Source organism: Lampris incognitus, chromosome 4 (genome assembly GCF_029633865.1).
Source record: "Lampris incognitus isolate fLamInc1 chromosome 4, fLamInc1.hap2, whole genome shotgun sequence".
NCBI classification, from domain to species: domain Eukaryota; kingdom Metazoa; phylum Chordata; class Actinopteri; order Lampriformes; family Lampridae; genus Lampris; species Lampris incognitus.
In genome coordinates this window covers 46,523,134-46,544,745 of record NC_079214.1, presented here as the reverse complement: position 1 = coordinate 46,544,745, position 21,612 = coordinate 46,523,134, and positions in this window count along the sequence as shown.

Here is a 21,612-nt window from a genome sequence, read left to right as displayed (position 1 = left end):
CAGCGCACTTTGCACAAGCTCTCCAGAGATGCTCCCAGATATGAAAGTGAGGAAGCCCCGGCTGATGGGAGTTAATTATGGTAATAAAGTGTGTTTGGCCTCTGGGACTGAACATTGCAGTCCTGTCAGTTGTGGCTGCTGTATCCTCTGCCTTATTAAAAAAGGGGGGAGAAGATTCTATACTGTTTGCATTAGTGTTACTATCAATATAGGGCAGCATATACTAAACAAGTCTGAGCTGTTACAACTGATTTGGTGTGTGTGTGTGTGTGTGTGTGTGTGTGTGTGTGTGTGTGTGTGTGTGTGTGTGTGTGTGTGTGTGTGTGTGTGTGTGTGTGTGCGCATACTTGTGTGCAAAAGGTCTCTCTAATCTTTTTTTTGGGGGGAGGGCCTTTTGCCCTCTTTTTCGCTCTCTTTTTCTCCCCAATTGTACTTGACCAATTACCCTATTTTGCCGAGCCGTCCCAGTTGCTGCTCCAACCCCTCTGCTGATCCGGGGAGGGCTGCAGACTACCCCATGCCTCCTCTGATACATGTGGAGTCGCCAGCCGCTTCTTTTCACCTGACAGTGAGGAGTTTCGCCAGGGGAACGTAGTGCGTGGGAGGATCACGCTACCCCCCCCAGTCCCCCCCCCCAACAGGCGCCTCGACCGACCAGAGGAGGCGCTAGTGCAGCGACCAGGACACATACCCACGTCCAGCTTCCCACCCACAGACACAGCCAACTGTGTCTGTAGGGACGCCTGACCAAGCCAGGGGTAACATGCGGATTCAAACCGGCGATCCCCGTGTTGGTAGGCAACAGGATAGACCGCTATGCTACCCGGACGCCCCTCTCTATCTTTCTTAAGCAACACAATCCCAGTATGCCTTTGCAAAGGGGGTAAGTAGGTAAAAGAAGCAGCTACAACTCCCTTCATCCCCTTCCCCACCCCAGCCCTCCCCCTAAGGGAGTTTATTGGCAGGGTCACGGTCTGCATTTGAACTCAAGGACCAGTGGCAGTCAGGGTCAAAGGTTAGCCCTGAACAGCGCCAAATGTGAGAACTAGGGTCACTGATGAACACCCTGTGTGACCTCTCGAGCGTTCAGGTTGATGTTAGTGGGAGGGGGCAAGAGGAGAGAGGGGGTGGTGGTGGAAGTAGGAGACCTCTGTGTTTTTAAACCATTGTACAAAACAGAGGTAAATCCATGTGAGTATTGGTCCATTTGCTTGCACTGTGTGTGTCTGCGTGTGTGTGTGTGTGTGTGGAAAAATAGCACAGTTATGTGTTTGTGAGCAGGCTGGTTAACACACAAACAGGGAAATTTTCATTTTTCCATTTGCCGGTGGACAGGTCCTGTGTTGCAGTGCCACAGCCGGGCAGGGTTGCGGGGGTGAGCATGGTTGGCGTGAGACGGACATCAAAACAAAAAGGGCACCGGGGGTGATAATCCCATCTAATGCCCCCTGTCTACCCTGTGTCTGAGGCGCCCCTCTGATGAGTGGGGCAGATTGAGTGTACCCTTCCAAAAGGTTACTTTGATTATCAAGTGCCCTCCTCAGGGGGTGGGGGGCAGTAGGGGGGGTGTCTCTGTCCCCACTGCCCACCGCAGACCCCTGTTTTGAGCGGCGCTGATGGGGGATTTCTTTCCTGACGTTGATTTGGCAGAGTTGGTCCTGCTGTGTAGTGTGCTCTCATACATTATGTAACAGCTCTGTGTAGTCTGCTGGCCTGGGCCGGAGCCGAGAGAGGTGCTCTGAGAAACAGGAGCTGGAATGAGGCTGTAGTGGGGCTGTGTTACTGTGTTAGGGAATCATGGTTTCCCTCATCTGAATTAGACCAACCTAGAGTTTCTCTCAATTCAATTCAATTCAATTCAAAGGGCTTTATTGGCATGAACGTTTTACAACATTGTTGCCAAAGCATCAAAAATACAGTTTGAACGGTACACAATAACACTAATAATGAACATCAACACAACATTGTAAGGATCAATAAAGAAACAATAACACAGCCATAACAATAGAGAAACAGAAGTAGATCAGAAGGTAGAGCATGGGTTGTGAGGAGACTACAGCTGTCATGTGTTGTGCTGCTTGTCTCTTAGGCTGTGACATGACCTGACATATCTTGCTGCACCTATGGCGCTGACACTGTTTTCCTCAAGTACATGTTGCATTTTGGTCTGGTCAGAGAGTGTGTCCAAGTCCTTTTGGTCTGGTCAGAGAGTGTGTCCAAGTCTTGGAATTTACATTTAATTTTTGTGAAGAATTTTGTTCCTAAGTCTTCGTATGTGCTACATTGTAGCAGGAAGTGTTGCTCTGTCTCCACCTGTCTCTCTGGACAGAGTTGACACAGCCTGTCTTCTCTGGGCAGCCAGGTCTGCCTGTGTCAGCCAGTCTCTATGGCCAAGTTGTGATCACTGAGTCTGTACATAGTCGATGCCTTTCTCAGTTTCTGATCGGTCACGCTGGTCAGATAGTCTGCCATCATGTACCGTCTGTTTAGAGCCACATAACATTGAAGTTTGCTTTGAGTTTTTGTGATAGATGTCCAATGGTTAATGTAAGTTTCTTTTTCTTTAGATATAATTTGGTTGGGCCAGATTTTGTGAAGGTTGTCCCCTCTCTCTCTCTCTCTCTCTCTCTCTCTCTCTCTCTCTCTCTCTCTCTCTCTCTCTCTCTCTCTCTCTCTCTCTCTCTCTCTCTCTCTCTCTCTCTCTCTCTCTCTCTCTCTCTCTCTCTCTCTCTCTCTCTCTCTCTCTCTCTCTTCCACTAGGCCAAAGACATGACACAAGTTTGGTTCTTTAAAACTGTGGATTGCTTTCTCTCTCTCTCTTTCTGTGTCTCTCTCTTTTTTGCTCTCCAGCCCTTTCTGTGTCTGTGTTTTGGTCTGTCTTTCTCAGTTTCTCTTTCTTTCATTATGTCTCTCTATATATCTCTCTGTCTCACTCAGTTTAATTCAAAGAAGCTTTATTGACATGGTAAAAAATAGAGGGAGATCATAACTTAAATATAAAAAATAAAAAACAGATACTAATGTACTGTGATGCACAGAAAGAGACACAACCTCAACCAGAGAAACAACAGATTCACTTTCCCCCTGATGGTCCTGTGCTCATGACAAACTGTTATCAATTTTAACATCGCACCAGAATTCATGGTAAATTTTTGTGTGTTCGTTTTGTTGTCTTTATTCTGCATATACTCTGATTGCCTGGCGTATGTTTTTCTCTTATATTATTATGTTTTGGTGTGCTTTCAAGGAATGAATTTCAGTTTCTACCTCATTTCATATACAATGAGAACATACACTATTACTACTACTACTACTTTCAGCTGCTCTCGTTAGGGGTCGCCACAGCGGCTCATCCGTTTCCATTTCTTCCTGTCTTCTGCATCTTCCTCTGTCACACCAGCCACCTGCATGTCTTCCCTCAACATATCCATAAACCTCCTCTTTGGCCTTCCTGTTTTCTTCTTCCCTGGCAGCTCCATATTCAGCATCCCTCTCCCAATATACACAGCATCTCTCATCCACACATGTCCAAGCCATCTCAATCGTGCCTCTCTTGCTTTGTCTCCAAACCATCCAACTTGAGCTGTCCCTCTAATATAATTGTTCCTAATCCTGTCCTTCTTTGTCACCCCCAGTGAAAATCTTAGCATCTTCAACTCTGCCACCTCCAGCTCCACTGCCTGTCTTTTCATCAGTGCCACTGTCTCCAAACCATATAACATAGTTGGTCTCACAACCGTCTTGTAAACCTTCCCTTTAACTCTTGCTGGTACCCTTCTGTCGCAAATCACTCCTGACACTCTTCTCCACCCTGCCTGCAATCTCTTCTTCACCTCTCTTCTGCACTCCCCGTTACTTTGGACAGTTGACCCCAAGTATTTGAACTCATATGCCGTCATCACCTCCACTCCTTGCATCCTGACCATTCCACTGTCCTCCCTCTCATGCATAGGTATTCCATCTTGCTCCTACTGACTTTCATTCCTCTTCTCTCTAGTACATACCTCCACCTTTCCAGGCTCTCCTCAACCTGCACCCTACTCTCACTACAGATCATAATGTCATCCGCGAACATCATCATCCATGGAGACTCCTGACTGATCTTGTCCGTCAACCTGTCCATCACCATTGCAAACAAGAATGGGCTCAGAGCCGATCCTTGATGTAATCCCACCTCCACCTTGAACCCATCTGTCATTCCAACTGCACACCTCACCATTGTCACACTTCCCTCATACATATCCTGCACCACTCCTACCTACATACTTCTCTGCAACTCCCGACTTCCTCATACAATACTACACCTCCTCTCTCAGCACTCTGTCATATGCTTTCTCTAAATCCACAAAGACACAATGTAACGCCTTCTGACCTTCTTTATACTTCTCAACCAACATTCTCAAAGCAAACATCACATCTATGGTGCTATTTCGTGGCATGAAACCATACTTCTGCTCGCTAATCGTCACCTCTCCTCTTAACCAAGCATCTATTACTCTTTCCCATGTCTTTATGCAGTGGCTGATCAACTTTATACCTCTGTAGTTGCTACAGTTCTGCACATCGCCCTTGTTCTTGAAAATCGGTACCAGTATGCTTCTCTTCCACTCCTCAGGCATCCTCTCACTTCTCCACTGCCATCTCTCCTAAACATCTCCATGCCTCCACAGGTATGTCATCAGGACCAACTGCCTTTCCACTCTTCATCCTCTTCATAGCTGCCCTCATTTCCTCCTTGCTAATCCACTGCACTTCCTGATTCACTATCCCTACATTATCCAACCTTCTCTCTCTCTTATTTTCTTCATTCATCAGCCCCTCAAAGTACTCCATCCACCTTCTCAGCTCACTCTCCACGCTTGTCAGCACATTTCCATCTCTATCCTTGATCGCCCTACCTTGCTCCACATCTTTCACAGCTTGGTCCCTCTGTTTAGCCAATCGGTACAAGTCCTTTTCTCCTTCCCTATTGTCTAACCTGTCATACAACTCACCATATGCCTTTTCCTTTGCCTTTGCCACCTCTCTCTTTGCTTTACACTGTCTCCTTGTACGCCTGTCTACTTTCTTCATCTCTCTGACTATCTCACTTCTTCTTTGCCAACCTCTTCCTCTGTATAATTTGCTGTACTTCCTCATTCCACCACCAAGTCTCCTTGTCTTCCTTTCTCTGTCCTGATGACACACCAAGTACCATCCTAGCTGTCTCCCTCACTATTTCTGCAGTGGTTGTCCAGCTATCTAGCAACTCTTCACTACCACCCAGTGTATCTTAACTCCTACCTGAACTCCACACAACAGTCTTCCTTCTTCAACTTACACCATTTGATCTTTGGCTCTGCCTTCACTCGCTTCCTTTTCTTGGTCTCCAAAGTCATCCTACAGACCACCATCCGATGCTGCTTAGCTATGTTCTCCCCTGTCACCACCTTGCAGTCTCCAATCCCTTTTAGATCACACCTTCTACATAAGATATAGTCCACTTGTGTGCACTTTCCTCCACTCTTGTACGTCACCCTGTGTTCCTCCCTCTTCTTGAAATATGTATTCACCACAGCCATTTCCATCCTTTTTGCAAAATCCACCACCATCTGTCCTTCCACATTTCTCTCCTTGACACCATACCTACTCATCACCTCCTCATCACCTCTGTTCCCTTCACCAACATGTCCATTGAAGTCCACTCCAATCACCACTCTCTCCTCCTTGGGTACCCTCTCCACCACGTCATCCAACTCACTCCAGAATTCTTTTTTCTCTTCCATCTCACACCCAACTTGCGGGGCATATGCGCTGATAACATTCAGCAATACACCTTTGATTTCCACCTTCATACTCATAACTTTGTCTGACACTCTCTTCACCTTCAACACACTCTTGACATACTCTTCCTTCAGAATTACCCCTACCCCATTTCTCCTCCCATTCGCACCATGGTAGAAGAGTTAGCACCCACCTCCGATACTCCTGGCCTTACTCCCCTTCCACCTGGCCTCTTGCATGCACAGTATGCCTACCTTTCTTCTTTCCATCATATCAGCCAGCTCTCTCCCTTTACCAGTCATAGTGCCAACATTTAAAGTTCCGACTCTCACCTCCACACTCCTACCTTTCCTCCTCTCTCGCTGCCTCTGGACATGCCTTCTCCTTCTCCTTTGCCCAAGAGTAGCATAGTTTCCACTGGCACCCTGCTGGTTAACAGTAGTGGTGGCGGTCGTTGGTAACCCGGGCCTCGACCGATCCGGTATGGAAATTTTATTTATGATCTGCATATTTGATTTGGCAAAGATTTTATGCCAGATGCCCTTCCTGACGCAACCCTCCCCATTTATCCAGGCTTGGGACCAGCACTAAGAATGCACTGGCTTGTGCATCCTCAGTGGCTGGGTTTTGAGAACATACACTGATCAGCTAAAACATTAAAACCACCTGCCTAATACTGTGTAGGTCCCCCTCATGCTGTCAAAACAGCTCTGATTTGTTGAGGCAAGGACTCCACAATACCTCTGAAGGTGTCCTCTGGTATCTGGCACCAAGACATTAGCAGATCCTTTTAGTCCTGTAAGTTGCGAGGTGGGCCTCCATGGATTGGACTAGTTTTTCCAGCACATCCAGAGATGCCTGATCAAATTGTGATCTGGGGAATTTGGAGGCCAGGGAAACACCTTGAACTCTTTGTCATGTTTCTCAAACCATTCCTCAACAATTTTTGCAGTGTGGCAGGGCACATTATCCTGCTGAAAGACACCACTGCCATCAGGGAATACTGTTAACATGAAGGGGTGTACCTGGTCTGCAACAATGTTTAGGTAGGTGATACATATCAAAGTAACATCCACATGAATATCAGGACTCAGGGTTTCCCAGCAGAACGTTGCCCAGAGCATCACACTTCTGCCGGTATGCCTTCTTCCCATAGTGCATCCTCGTGCCATCTCTTCGTCAGGTAAACAATGCACATGCAACTGGCCATCCACATGATGTAAAAGAAAATGTGATTAATCACACCAGGCCACCTTCTTCCATTGCTCCATGGTCCAGTTCTGACGCTCATATGCCCATTGTAGGGGCTTTCGGTGGTGGACATGGGTCATTATGGGCACTCCACCGCCAGATCTACCATATGGGCAATGTGGGCATGTGCCCAGGGGCCCCTAAGCATAAAAGGCTCTCCGCGATGGGAGAAAAAAAAAAGGGTTTTTTATCACGCTCCACAGAAAAATTACACAAAGCTTGACCCATTCCCTAGATAATTGTCCAATCAGAATGAAATAAAAGTTGTTTCCAAGAAAATTAAGTCTCATGATTGATTATTATATCGGTGAAATGTCTGGGCAAGTGGTGACTGGTGAGCAAGTGGCATTACACTGTATAGGTTGGCTAACGGTCAAGGTGGGTGGGCATAGAGAGCAGGTGGCTTACATTGCACAGATTCAAGATCAGTTTTTCTTGAGCCAAGTCAAGGTTAAAATCAGGGGAATTAATTTTTACCTGACCCACTATCAGTTAGGTTGTATCAGTGAAAAGTGTGTGGGAAAAAATTGCCAAGCAGCAGAAAATGGACGATGTTAACCAAAAGCCCAGCGGAGCTGCCAACGGAAAGGAAAGTGAAAGTGTCAGCCACAATAAAAAAAATATCCCGCTTATAAGTAGTTTTGTTTTTTGCCTTTTGTCCCCCCAAAAAAGCTAAACAAACTGAAGAAGAGGGCATTCCGATGGAGGATGTTGAGCTAGCAAGTAGTAACGATAGCCTGGAAGTGTCTACCATCGGTTGCTGCAATGCACAGCCTCAGCTAGCTAGCAACAAAAATGTTAGCCCCACCACCTCTGCTATGGGTACAACAAGATAAGGAAAATTATGAAAAAATGAGAAGAAACGGACAAAGACGGGGATGACCAAAGAGTGGAAAGTAACGTTACTTCAAGCTCATTTGCAGTGGCAGGTCCCATCATTTGTGAAGACCCTGCAATATGGGGATCGATTACAGAGAAGATCAGGGAGGAAATTCTGAGGAAAGGGGTTTCAGCCTTTCAGAATCGGGCTGCCAAGTATCCAGCATCCCGTAGGGGAACGAGGCTGGCAAGACCTATCTCTCACTAATGATGCACTGATCAGACACCTTCACAATGGGGAAATTGCACCACAGAAATTAGTTATATATTCACCGTCCACCGGAGCAATTTATTGCTTTGCTTGTAAAGTTTTATCGACACATTGCAACACACTTGTTGCTGGGTTTACTGACTGGAAACACCCCGAGAGAATAACGGAACACGAGATAAGTAGCGAGCACAGAAAATGCATGCTTTCACTTGTACATCGCACTCAACATCTGGGCACTGTGGATGCTTCTCTTGGCAGACGGATCGAAGCAGAAGGTCAGTACTGGAAAGAGGTACTAAGGCGTGTAGTTGCCGTCATTAAGTTCTTGAGAGAAAGCGGGCTTCCGTTCCAAGGAGATGATGAACTTTTCGAATCCCCACACAACCGAATTACCTGGGAATTCTAGAGCTGGTAGCATAGTTTGATCCATTTTTAAAGAAACATTTTCAGAAGTATGGCTAGAAGGGCCGTGGTAAGACTTCATACTTGTCATCAACTATTCGTGAAGAATTTATTGGCCTAATGGGTGACAAAACAAAGCAAGCAATTGCTGCAGAACTACAGCGAGCAAAATATTTCTCTTGACAGTAGACTCTACACCTGATATGTCTCACATGGACAAACCGACTTTTGTGTTCCGATTTGTGATTGAGGAAGGGAAAGTTGTTGAGCAATTCAGCGGATTTGAACCCATTCACAATCACACCAGGTCAAGTCTGGCTGACTGTGTGATGAAGATGGTCAGCGATTTGGGGCTGAATCTCTCCAATTACTGTGGCTAGGCATATAACAATGCATCAGATATGTCTGCGAAATATAACGGGTCCTTGAATTTGGTTGGTGTGAACTGTGTTGAAAATAGTTGCCGGGTAGCAAGCCAGTTTTTTTTAACTTAACACAAGTACTATATGCGTTTTGCTCCACTTCACCCACCGATGGAATAAAGTGTTCACTACCAACATCACACTGATGCTAAAATCCCTCTCCAGTACGAGATGGAGTTGTAGAGGGGACTCTTCAAGAGCTCTTAGTGAAAATTACGGTGAAATAAGAGGGGCCTTACAGATGTTGGCGTCTGACAATGAGGAGCGACAGGACACATGCCGCAAGGCTGCTGTGTTATGTACCAAGCTTGGGAAGCTGGAGACTGCGCTGATGACCATATTTTGGGATACTGCGCTGCACTGATTCAAGCTTACAAGCAACAGCTTGCAGAAGAACATGGACCTAATGACTGCTGTGCACCTTTTGGAATCGCTGCACACTTGTGTTGAATCACTACGAGGACAATTTGCCGACTTAAAGACATCTGCCTGGGCTGTCACAGGTGTGACACAGATCTAACAGTATGAGACTCACCACGTGAATAAAAGAAGAGTCTTCAACGATGAGGCAGTCGACAACGAAGTCATTCTTACTGGGAGTAAAAAGTTCCAAGTTGAGACATTCAATGTGATTGTTGACAGTTTGCTCTCAGGACTGAACAAACAGCTGGATGCATACGGAGACATAAATGGTCGCTTTGGTATCCTATTTGACATGGACTATGATGACACTGATCTCCACAAACAGGCTGATGCTCTCTCCTCTTCATATCCAACTGACTTGGACAAGGCCTTAGCTGATGAGCTGAGCCAGTTTAGGTCTTTTGTCAGTACCGAGCAAGATAAGACTCCTGCAAACGTATTGCAAGTTGTGCTGAGGAATGGACTCCAGACAACCTTCCCAACGTTTTTGTTGCATTCGGACTTTTTCTCACACTGCCTGTATCCAACTGCAAGGGAGACGGGACATTTTCACAATTGAAACCGATAAAAAAAAAAGAACTCAGAACAACCATGGGTCAGAAAAGGCTTTTAGCATTCTCTTTGATGGCCATTGAATCTGAGCTTGGGAGGGAGCTGGATTTGAGGACTGGATCATAGTTTGCAAAGAAAAAGTCAAGAAATAAAAACTTCTAAAGGTACAAACCATTTGATTATGTTGTCTGTACATTGAGCAGTATTATCTGTTGTGATTGTGTGTTGCTGTGATGTTTTGTGGATGAGTTTATTTGATATGCTCTTTGCATAATGTGTACTGCATCACTGGTGTGATGCTTCTATGTTGTATTGGAGTCGGTTTGTCAAGTTCATTATATGTTGGTTTTTGCAGTTCTGTGTGAAGTTGCCTAGCTCACTTAGGGAGCCTTGTTTTGAAACCTGCATTCAGCTGTGCTGTGTGATTACCTTAGGATGGCATTGTTGTAAGCCTATTCCTGGTCAGTCACATTATTAGGTATCAGTAATAACTGGTGTGCTGTCTGCTTGGGTGGTTTTCCATGAACACAAATATTGCCATAGTCTAGAGTCATATACTGCCTTGGGTTGATTTAATCCATTGTTTCCTTGTCTTGTGATTTGTGAGTGAAATGGCAATACTTGATCTATTGAACTGTATAGGCATACCTGCTCAGCTGGACTGGTTATTCAGCCTTTGACCAATAGGAAAGATCTTTACGCTTGCCCATTTTTCCCGCTTCCAACACAGAACTGACTGTTCATTTGCTGTCTAATATATCCCACCCCATGACAGGTGCCATTGTAACGAGATAATCAATGTTATTCACTTGCCTATCAGTGGTTTTAATGCTTTGGCTGTTCGGTGTATATGCTTCTCTGCGTGGATTTGTGTTTGGCAACCTCTTTTTTACAACTAGGCTTTGACTCACTCACTCACACTCTCTCAATCTCACGCCTCCTCCCCCCTTCTTTTCACCATCACAGACAGTCAATGGTCAAATATATCTATTGCTAAAACAGCTTGAACTAAACCCTGAGGACGTGACCCCCTTACAGCAAGTAAAAGATTAACACTAACACAAGAAGCCGGCGGAGATGAACCTGACAGGCAACCTTTCAGAGCACAAAACTGTATGAAATACTGCTGAAGGGATACCGCTGGTTTATCTCTGGGACTGGTTATGTGAGATGTGCACATAGCTGGATGGATGGATGGATGGATGGATGGATAGATAGATAGATAGATAGATAGATAGATAGATAGATAGATAGATAGATAGATAGATAGATAGATAGATAGATAGATAGATAGATAGATAGATAGATAGATAGATAGATAGATAGATAGATAGATAGATAGATAGATAGATAGATAGATAGATAGATAGATATGCGTCAGCATAATAAACCTGTCATGTGAGCAGCAGTGAAAGGTATAATCAAACAGCAGGACAGCCAGTACATTCCAGTGAAGTACGTTCCCTCCTTTTCTACCAGGTTCACAAGGCTAGCTTTACTTGAGGGTTTTTTTTTTGAAAAAAAAAAAAAGACCTTCAGGGAAATCAATGAACATTTAACGGCACAATCATACAGTTGGCAGCCGTCTTGACTAGACAGCGTTCAAGATGGGTTTAATCTGCCCATCTGAACTCCGACACTGTGGCCATCTGCCCTCAAGCAGCTCAACGGTGTACCAGCACAGGACGGTAAAATTAAATTTTTTTTCTTGCACCTACAGGAGGTATCTAATTCAAAATAAGTGAATGTTTTCTCTTTTTGAACGTGTCCCCTCATGCACACTCAATACACAAACAAACACACACACACACACTTGTCCTCAGTGCACTGAGGCGTAGGAAGGAGCGACCTTGTGTCACTGGATGATAACTGGCCGGTGGTGTCTCGGGTGTGGTAGATTGCGACTCTGATGACGACTCTCTGACTTTGGGTCGTAACTCTGGGGAACAGAGCGGCCGGCGGAGGGGTGACGGGAAGGGGATGGGGTGGGGTGGGGTGGGGTGGGGTATGTTGGCCTTGTCCTTGGACGGCGCTCATCTCCAGGGCAGCGTGTTGAGCCTACGCTTTATGGCAGATCGAAGACGCTCAGGTTTATGTGTTTGAGGCTGTCTCGGCTCTGATAAAGGGCGCAATACATAACATGGGAGTAATAGAGGAGGACAAGCCAATCAATAGCCAGAGAGGAAGCTTGACCTGCGTTTTAAAATGACAAATCTCAGCCTGCATTAACTTGGAATGACTCCCTGCTCCCAGCTGCTGCCAACCACAGGCCTGCAGGGAATGTGTGCAAAAATAACAGCAGGCTGGACTTGTTGTCTGTCAGAAAGACGTTCTCACTTTTGCTGGCATGCCTTCTAGGTGATGTGTGTGTGTGTGTGTGTGTGTGTGTGTGTGTGTGTGTGTGTGTGTGTGTGTGTGTGTGTGTGTGTGTGTGTGAGTGTGTGTGAGTGTAAAATCTCAGTTTCAGGTTGATTCTCAGAAGGCTAAACTGGCAGAAGGAATCTTGTAAGTAGAGACGGGGCTTCACCTCTGAAAAAAGAGGCTTTTGTAAAACACCCTCCTGTTTCCTGGCAGATAAAGCACATCTGCCTTACCAAGAGATAACACAATGTATGTGCACACGGTCTCTCTTCTTCTCCGTCCATCGCTGTCTCTCTCACTCACATGCTCGCACGCATACACATACACACATTTCTTAACCTTCCTTTTTCCCCCACCTCCTCATCATCCATATATATTTCTATGAGTCTCTCTTGTCTTCCTGTCTCCGCCCATGAACTTTTTTTTTTCTCTATGCAGTTAATTTTTTTCCCCCTATCTTCACCTTCCAATCGTTTCTTTCACCTACTCTCTCTCCTCGTTGCTGCATCTCTGGTCCTTCCTCAGCCGATGCTGCCTGGCAGAGTTGCTGTTAGTGTATGGGAGTTAAAGTGGTATGATTTCCTAACTGTAACTGTCTATTCTATTGCTTACCAACACGGGGCTCACCGGTTCGAATCCCCGTGTTACCTCCGGCTTGGTCGGGCGTCCCTACAGACACAATTGGCCGTGTCTGCGATTGGGAAGCCGGATGTATGTAGGTGTCCTGGTCACTGTACTAGCGCCTCCTTTGGTCAGTTGGGGCGCCTGTTCGGGGGGGGGGGGGACTGGGGGGAATGGTGTGGTCCTCCCATGTGTTACGTCCCCCTGGTGAAACTCCTCACTGTCAGGTGAAAAGAAGCGGCTGGCGACTCCACATGTATTGGAGGAGGCATGTGGTAGTCTGCAGCCCTCCCGGATCGGAGGGGATGGAGCAGCAACCAGGACGACTTGGACGAGGGAGGTAATTGGACAGATACAATTGGGGAGGAAAAGGGGGGAAAAATAATCCAAGATAAAGTCAGATTAATTCTGAATGTTGAATATTATGTTTGTTTTTGTCTTTTATTGTGGTGCTCGGCGATCAAAACGATTCTGCTTTCGGAATCGATGATACTATGCCAGAACACACTGTCTCAACCCTCTAATAGCCGCATTAGGTTATCTAGTAAATGATGTTGCCCCTGACATGATGTCTTTATATGGCAACCACAAACAGGTCAGTACATCGGGTCAAGACATGAATTAATGCATTAACTTAGCGCAATTGTCCAAGTTGGTTTTCAGTGTGAATGCCCACTCAGGACTGTTACCGTCACAACACATCCTGTATATTGGTACATGCGACCCTGATGAGGAATAAATTCAAAGAAATGTAAACATGATTTAAATTGCCGCTGTGTCAACGGTATCCTCACTTGCAAAATCTAATTACGATGGAATGACTCCAATTCAGCTGCAGCCCTTCACACGGTAAGAGCTGCAAAAATGCAAGAGAAAAAAAGCTGCTGGTTTTGCAGACCTTCTGGCCTGACGCTGTGCTGGGGGGGTGGAGAGGACGAGACGTGGGTGGGGGTCGAGTGGGGGGTGCAGTTGTGAAAGTGGTGCGGGGTTGGAGTGGGTGAGGGCAGGAGAAGCTCATTCATCAAGTCATTACGGGAGGTGGCTCCTGTGGTATTTCAGCCTGTCTGTCAGCAGCGGAGAGGAGGGAGGAGGGAGGAGGACAGAATAAGACTCCCAGAGGAGAACAAGGCCTCAGCCTCCCTCCCTTTTCTCCTTCTATCTCTCTCTCTTCATTTGTTTCCTATATTAGTCAGATATAACCCCCTCTCTATCTCTCTTCCATCACTCATTTAATGTGCCCCCTCTGTTCCAGCTCCTCTATCTATCTATCTACAATTCTACATCTTCCTCTCTCTTTAACTGCCTCTCTCTCTCTCTCTCTCTCTCTCACACACACACACACACACACACACACACATACACACACACACACACACACACACACACACACACACACACACACACACACACACACACACACACACACACACACACACACAGGGACTCTCCTCCACATTCCCAGTCCTCTCCTCACTCTCGTCCTTTATTCCTTCCTCCCAGGAGACAGCCCTTGACTCTCAGATGTCCCTCACACACCAAAAATTACTATTGACATTTCAATTCAGTGTTTTTTTCCCCTTCAGGCTGCTGTGTGCTGATGCCTTATAACAGGAGGACATTTACATGTCAATGGAAGACAGAGTTTGCATGCAGAGGGCCCCTCTCCCTGTGTCCTTAAAACACTGGCCATACCAATGAAACTGTGGTCTCTGAAATGACCAAGACAGCCTTGTACTCAGCTTCGCATTATTAGTGATGCATGCAGCCTTTGTAGGGTTATCTTGGAATGCCTCAAGAATTTCACAGCGGCACAGTATTCTGGGCATGGTATCGGGAAATAGGTCTTCTATGCCTCCCTTGATAAAATATGCTACAGTTTTAAATAGAAGGGCCCTGGTCATACAGCTGATGGCCGATGAGGTTAGTTTATTTTGTTTGCATGGACATTACAATAGCATTGGAACTGCAACATACAATTATGCACAAGCACCAGATGCACTGTATTTATTGTTTGTAGCGAAACGCTAACCTGTCCAAAAAGAAAAGAAAGGTAAATAAAAATACAGATGTGTTTACACGGGGGTATTGGGTATGAGAACACTGTTGTTTCTCTTTTAGCCATGATTTAACACCTCTATTAAAAACATGAAAATTGTGTTGCATTTTCAACTCAGTGGGTAGACAGTTCCAAAATTTTGCTCCTTTAACAGAGAAGACTGATTGTCCAAATGAGGTTTTGCACATTGCATTGGGACAGTTACTGTTTATTGAGGCCTGTGTGCTGACTCTACTGGGGTGCTGGTGTCTTGCAACAAATCCAATAAGCAGGGCAGGAGCATGACCATGTAGGCATTTACATGACTTTAGGTTAGAAGAGCTTATGAAGCTTTGGACGCTGAACATATTGTGTTTCTCCAGGAAGTGACAGTGGTGCCACCTCATTGGGTTTTTTTTTTGTCCATGATTTTTATTGTCCGGTTATATAGTGATATGATGGGTTTTACAGTTGATTGTGAGGCTTGTGACCAGGTAGTGATGCAGAGTATGATAGGTGTGAAAATATCATGGCCTGCATGTAGCGCTGGGCTGTATTGAATGGCAGATACTTTCTGATTAGTCTGAAGCAGTTGAGATTTGATTTAACTTTTTTGCAAATATTACGCCCTTGTTTATTAAATCTTAGATGCGAGTCTAAAATGATTCCTAAGCACCTGTCGTTGTCAACCTCACTGATGACCTCATTAATTTGACTATGAATCGTACATTTTTGTGTTGTTTTCATATAGAGAAATGGATTGAAAGAGTTTTTTTTTACATTCAGTGTTAAGTGAGAGGACTCAAACCATTGCAATACAGAATGTAAGGATTCAGTAAGTTGGACCGCGGCCTTACTAGACGTTCTGGCAGATGTATAAATGACCAAATTATTGGCATACATTTGACAGCCAACCCCAGGACCTCTCTCAGGTAGGTCGTTGATATACATGCTAAATAGCAATGGACCAAGAGCCGATCCCTGGGGTATCCCCATGCTATTGGGAGGGTGGACTTTTCCCCCATTGACCCTCACACACTGTACTCTTCCCCTGAGGTTTGAGTCAAATCATTGTGAGGCATGATCAGAAAATTGGAATTTGGGAAGTTTGGATATCAACATACTTTGGCTTTTGTAAGTCTAAGAAGACTGCTCCCACAGCATGACCTTTATCCAAAAGACCTTTTATTTTTTCAATTAGATAGTCTCAGTAGAATGTTCGGGTCTGAATCCAAGTTGTTGCTGATGCAGTAGCCAAACTGATTTATCTCAAGATGTATTATGAGTTGCTCTGCTACAATTTTTTCCACTGTCTAGAGAATGGCAATGGGTCTGTAATTACATGTCAAGGCTGGCTCACTAGATTTAAAGATTGGACTGATAACGCGTGCTTTCCAGGTCTCAGGGAAAGTTCTTGTTTTAGTTGACAAGTTCACAAGGTGTGTTATTGACTCAAGTAGCTGGGTTCTATATTTCTTTATCAGTGCAGAATTGAGATAATGGCTGTCTTTGGCCTTTGAGTTGCTGAAATTACTCATAATTTTGCTGACTTTTTCAAGATTAACCTCTTTGATGTAAAGTAGCAAACAGACTCAGGCAATTTCTTATTTTCTGCTATAGAGGGACTTCCTCTTCCTGGTTTCATGTTGGGTTTCTCCTAATCATGTACCAAAGGTTCTTTACCATGGAAATGATACAAAACTGTGTGGGCATGGGAATGTATGCATGTGCATCCTTGTGTTTGTGTATGTGTGTGTATGCCTCACTTTTGAGTGTGTATGCATCTGAGATGACAGTAAGATAAAAGTCAGGGGAAAAATTGTATTATACATGAGATGAGAGAATGTATACGTGCGCATGTGTGTGTGGTTTTGTGGATGTGCATATGTGTACCTGTGCACATGTTCACGCCAAACTGCGTTTCCCTCACCAGAGGTTTTCTCATATATGCATCTTCATTTATAAAAATCCCACAAGGTATCGTGGGCGCCCGCCTTGTTATGACTCTCTAAAGGGAGATGCATTGCATATGTAAATGGACTCTGTAGAATGGAGCTGGCTGCTGCTGAAAAGGGGAAAAAAAGCCCCTCAGCATTGATCTGGTCTTCTACATTTGGCCCAAGTTAAGTGTTCAGCTTCCATTAGGACCAGATTCATGCAAAGGTTTGTATAATTATGCCAAAGTCAATCCCCATTACTGCGTAGCACTATCGAGCAGCTGCTTACTTTAATAGAATGCATGTCAAATTTAGAGGGAAGAGCTGCTGTGTATGTCTGTGTGTGTGTATGATGTGTGCTTGTTGTTTGTGTGTGTAAGTGCGCATGTTTGAATCAATATATGGCGATAGGATGCATTAATGCTGCTAACTGGTTGTTTGCAACAGAGGCCATGGACCTTCTGCACCAAACATAGTCATCTGCAGAATCCTTCCCACAAGTGTAGGAGACAATTCTTTGTATCTCTTGTATCTCTTGTATCTTATTTGTATCTCTCTCCCTGAGGACGCCATCCCTCCTCTCTGTCCACTTACTGGAGACCATCAATCTGTGGCTATTCCCCGTTGCCTCCCTTTCATCGTTTCATTTTTTTTCTTCCAATGAGGGCTTTGAAAGACTGACCCGGGCGACCTTGGGTAAGGCTGCCGTTGGTAACAAAGACAGCCGACCAATCTGAGATTGGTCTCAGTGGCCTTGGGTTTGTCAGCCTCATTGTTAATGATTCTAAGAAAATCTGAAATGTTTTTACGGTAGCTATAGTGATTTATCCTTTATTTCACTCACTCACACACATGCACATTAGTTGTCTGCATATCTCTGCCCTGATCCAACCTCTTTAACTCATAGAAATGCCCCTTTAATTCCCCTCTCTCTGTCATTTTGAGCCAATATTGTGTTTATCTCTCTCTGAGAGCTTTAAAGTTCAAGTGTCCTGGTGGAGCACTGAATATAAAGCATCAGTAGCCAATCAATCAATCAATCAATTAAAGTTTATTTATATGGCACATTTTGTACTTTAAATCCAATGCAATGTGGCTTACATGAGAGTAAGCTAAAACATAAAAGAGGAAAAAACCAAAATCCTTATATTTTACAAGGGATGAAAGAGTGTGTTTGTGTACATGTGTTTGTCTATGTGCGCACTGATGGGCAGTCTTGGGGATGGGCAAGTACTTGCTGATCAAAGAGAGAGAATGAAAGAGAGAGGCGGAGACAGAGGGATAGAGAGAGGGAGCGAGAGAGAGACTCTTAATGTTTAATAAACGGAAGTAGGCCATGGAGCGTAGAGATACTGTTGGAAGCAGGAGAGAGAAAAAGAGAGAGCGAAACAGAGAGAGAGGGGGCGATAGTTTCAGTGAACTGTTTGTGTGTGACAGAGAGATATTTGGGGATATACTCACACCCTTCCCTCAGTGCAGCGCTTCCTTAACCTTTTCCCCTTGCCTGCCGCCAAAGAGTCAACTGACTGTCTCGAGTCCCACAGAGAGCGAGACTCACCCAGCTTCATCCCTCTGCTTCTCTCTCTTATCTCTCCCGCTCCTTCATCGGCCCTGATCAGTGGTTTGATACTGCTGGAGGCCAGTGGAAATCTGCTTGTTACTGTCTGTGATGAACCTAAGAGGCTCAAGCGGAGATTTGGTTCCACCGTACACGAAGACAGATGGTGCTCATAGCCGCTGTACAGTACCAGAGCGCTCTCTCTCTCTCTCTCTTGTTTTCCCCCGACATTCTCTGTGGCTCTGTAATTACTCAAGTTTTAATTAGTCAGAGTACAAAGACAATTTGATATACTCCACGGGTTCAAGTCAGGTGTGTGCATCAAACAGACAGTGAGCACACATTTTCCATAATTAAGGTTTTTACCCTCTTTTAGATGTATTATCCCTGCCTCCCCTCCCTTTTATTATTGCGATACAATATAATACAATTGTGATGCACTATTATAGGCAAGACACACTGATGCAACGCCACAGCAGATACTGGAAACCAAGAAACTTGCTCGTCATATTTGTGTCAAGAAATTAGTGCAGTGTCTCTTTGTTAAAGACAGATTATTAACCTGAGGATGCTCAGGGTCTGCAATCTTTGCAAGGTTCCAGAGTCGTGTGTGTGTGTTAGATCACAGAAAGATAGAAAGAGGGAGAGACAAAGAGAGAGAAATAAACCTGCTGGCTCTCTCCTCACATTCACAATGACAGTAATTACACAGAAGGTCATTCAATTAAAGAAGGCGGTGCACTTACCTGAGTTGTCACACGCACAAACAAATAGAAGTACGGCTAATGTAATGATTCAACCCTGGACTTGGGGCATTCGGGGTACTGAAACACTCTGAGGCGGCACATAGTCGGAGCACAGAGGAACAATTAATACAGAGTTGATGTGCTGGTAAACCTGTCCTATGCTATACATGTCAGCCCTCATCTTCAAACAGATACCTGAATGAAACAGTGTGCAATTCTTTAATGTGTAAAGATCAACATGATATGAATGATCTGTTCACGGAAAACCGCCATGTTACTTAAACGTGTGAACGTCTTACGCACATGTGAACGCATGTTCATCCGCTTACCTGTCTAATGGACGTGTGTAGACACGGTGTACTCATTGTTTTTTAACATCTTTTTCAATGTTTTCAAGTGCACATCCTCTTCATTTTCTTACACTGATCTACATAAATATGCATTAATCTTGAATGGCACATTCAATCAGACATTCTCTTACAATGTAGATAAAACAAGGCACTGCTTTCCCCCCTTTTTTTCTCCCCAATTGTATCTGGCCAATTACCTCACTAATCCGAGCCGTCCTGGTTACTGCTCGATCCGGGGAGGACTGCAGACTACCACATGCCTCCTCCGATACATGTGGAGTCACCAGCCGCTTCTTTTCACCTGACAGTGAGGAGTTTCACCAGGGGGACATTGCGTGTGGGAGGATGATGCTATTTCCCCCAGTTGCCCCTCCCCCCCGAACAGGCGCCCAGACCGACCAGAGGAGGCACTAGTGCAGCGACCAGGACACATACCCACATCTGGCTTCCCGCCCACAGACATGGCCAATTGTGTCTGTAGGGACGCCCGACCAAACCAGAGGTAACATGGAGACTCGAAACGGCGATCCCCGTGTCGGCAGGCAACGAGATACACTACTACGCTACCTGCATGGGTGCCCGGGACTGCTTTTTTTGAGGCATTCATTCTCCATCACCCATTCCATCCACACCATGACACTGAGAAATGGAGCGATGGCTGAATTGGAGAAAACAAAATTTACACAGAGGGAGAAAATAAGAACTATAATGAACAAACCAGACGGTACAGGCAATTCTTTTTTTTTTGATTTTCTCCCCCAATTGTATCTGGCCAATTACCCCACTCTTCCGAGCTGTCCCGGTCGCTGCTCCACCCCCTCTGCTGATCTGGGGAGAGCTGCAGACTATCACATGCCTCCTCCGATACATGTGGAGTTGCCAGCCACTTCTTTTCACCTGACAGTGAGGAGTTTTGCCAGGGGGACGTAGCACGTGGGAGGATCACGCTATTCACGCTGGCCGACCAGAGGAGGCGCTAGCGACCAGGACACATTCCCACATCCAGTTTCTCACCCGCAGACATGGCCAATGTGTCTGTAGGGATGCTTGACCAAGCCAGAGGTAACAATGGGATTCAAACAGGCGATCCCCATGCTGGTTGGTAACGGAATAGACCACTACACCACCCGGACGCCCAGTACAGGCAATTCTTAGTTACATAGTCTCAGGAACTGGAGTATAACGGGGCCCCATTTTGCCAAAAGAATAGATTTTAATTGAAGCTCAGCTGTTATAAACCCCATAGAATATGTACATTTCACAATTGCTCTCCACTGATTCAGGGTGGATGGTTGTGGTTTCAGCCAAAGAGATGTGATTATCTTTCTGCCAATCAAAAGTAAGACCTCTAGTATGTATCAGGGATAGTTTTCAAACTCATCTGCGACTGCACCTAATATGAAATAGGCTGGAACTTGAGAGGCATCTGTTTGCCAAATCACCATAATCTCCTCCTTAATTCCTTTCCAATAGTCAGATAGTTTTGGACAGAAGATGCGAGTGTGGTCTCCTGCCAATACATCCTCTCCAGCATAGTTCAGAGGCATCACCCTATTTTGATAGAATTAGCGGCGTTTTTGAAACACATTTTTTTTAAATCTCTCCTTTTACCAGCGAGTATCCATATGTAAATAGATATTCTAGTTGGTGCATAGATGAAGAGGCAGAGCAAACACTGGGTGTCTATCGCACTTTGGTATGTACAGTTATTATTATTATTATTATTATTATCATTATTATTAATATCCAACATTCCTCCATTGATAAAGTAGCTCCCTGCTTCATTCAGCCAATGGAGTCCTTCATTACTTTCAGATTCTCTCGTCAAATCCATTGAAATTCACACCACGGCAACTGAGGCCCGAGGAGAGCAACGAGGCTAGATAAACAAGAGCGACACTGGGGTTATCGTGCTCAATTAAGCGGCTATAGCTGAGATAGACGTAGATCTTTTGTCGTTTGAACAGGGGTGAAGCATCGTCTCATGTCGAGCGGCTGCGGCAGACTCCCAGGCCGAGCCCAGATTGACACCGTGCCAGCAACAGCAGCTGTGGGCTGCTCTTGTATGTGTCTGTGTGTGCACGCTTGTAAGTGTGCATGT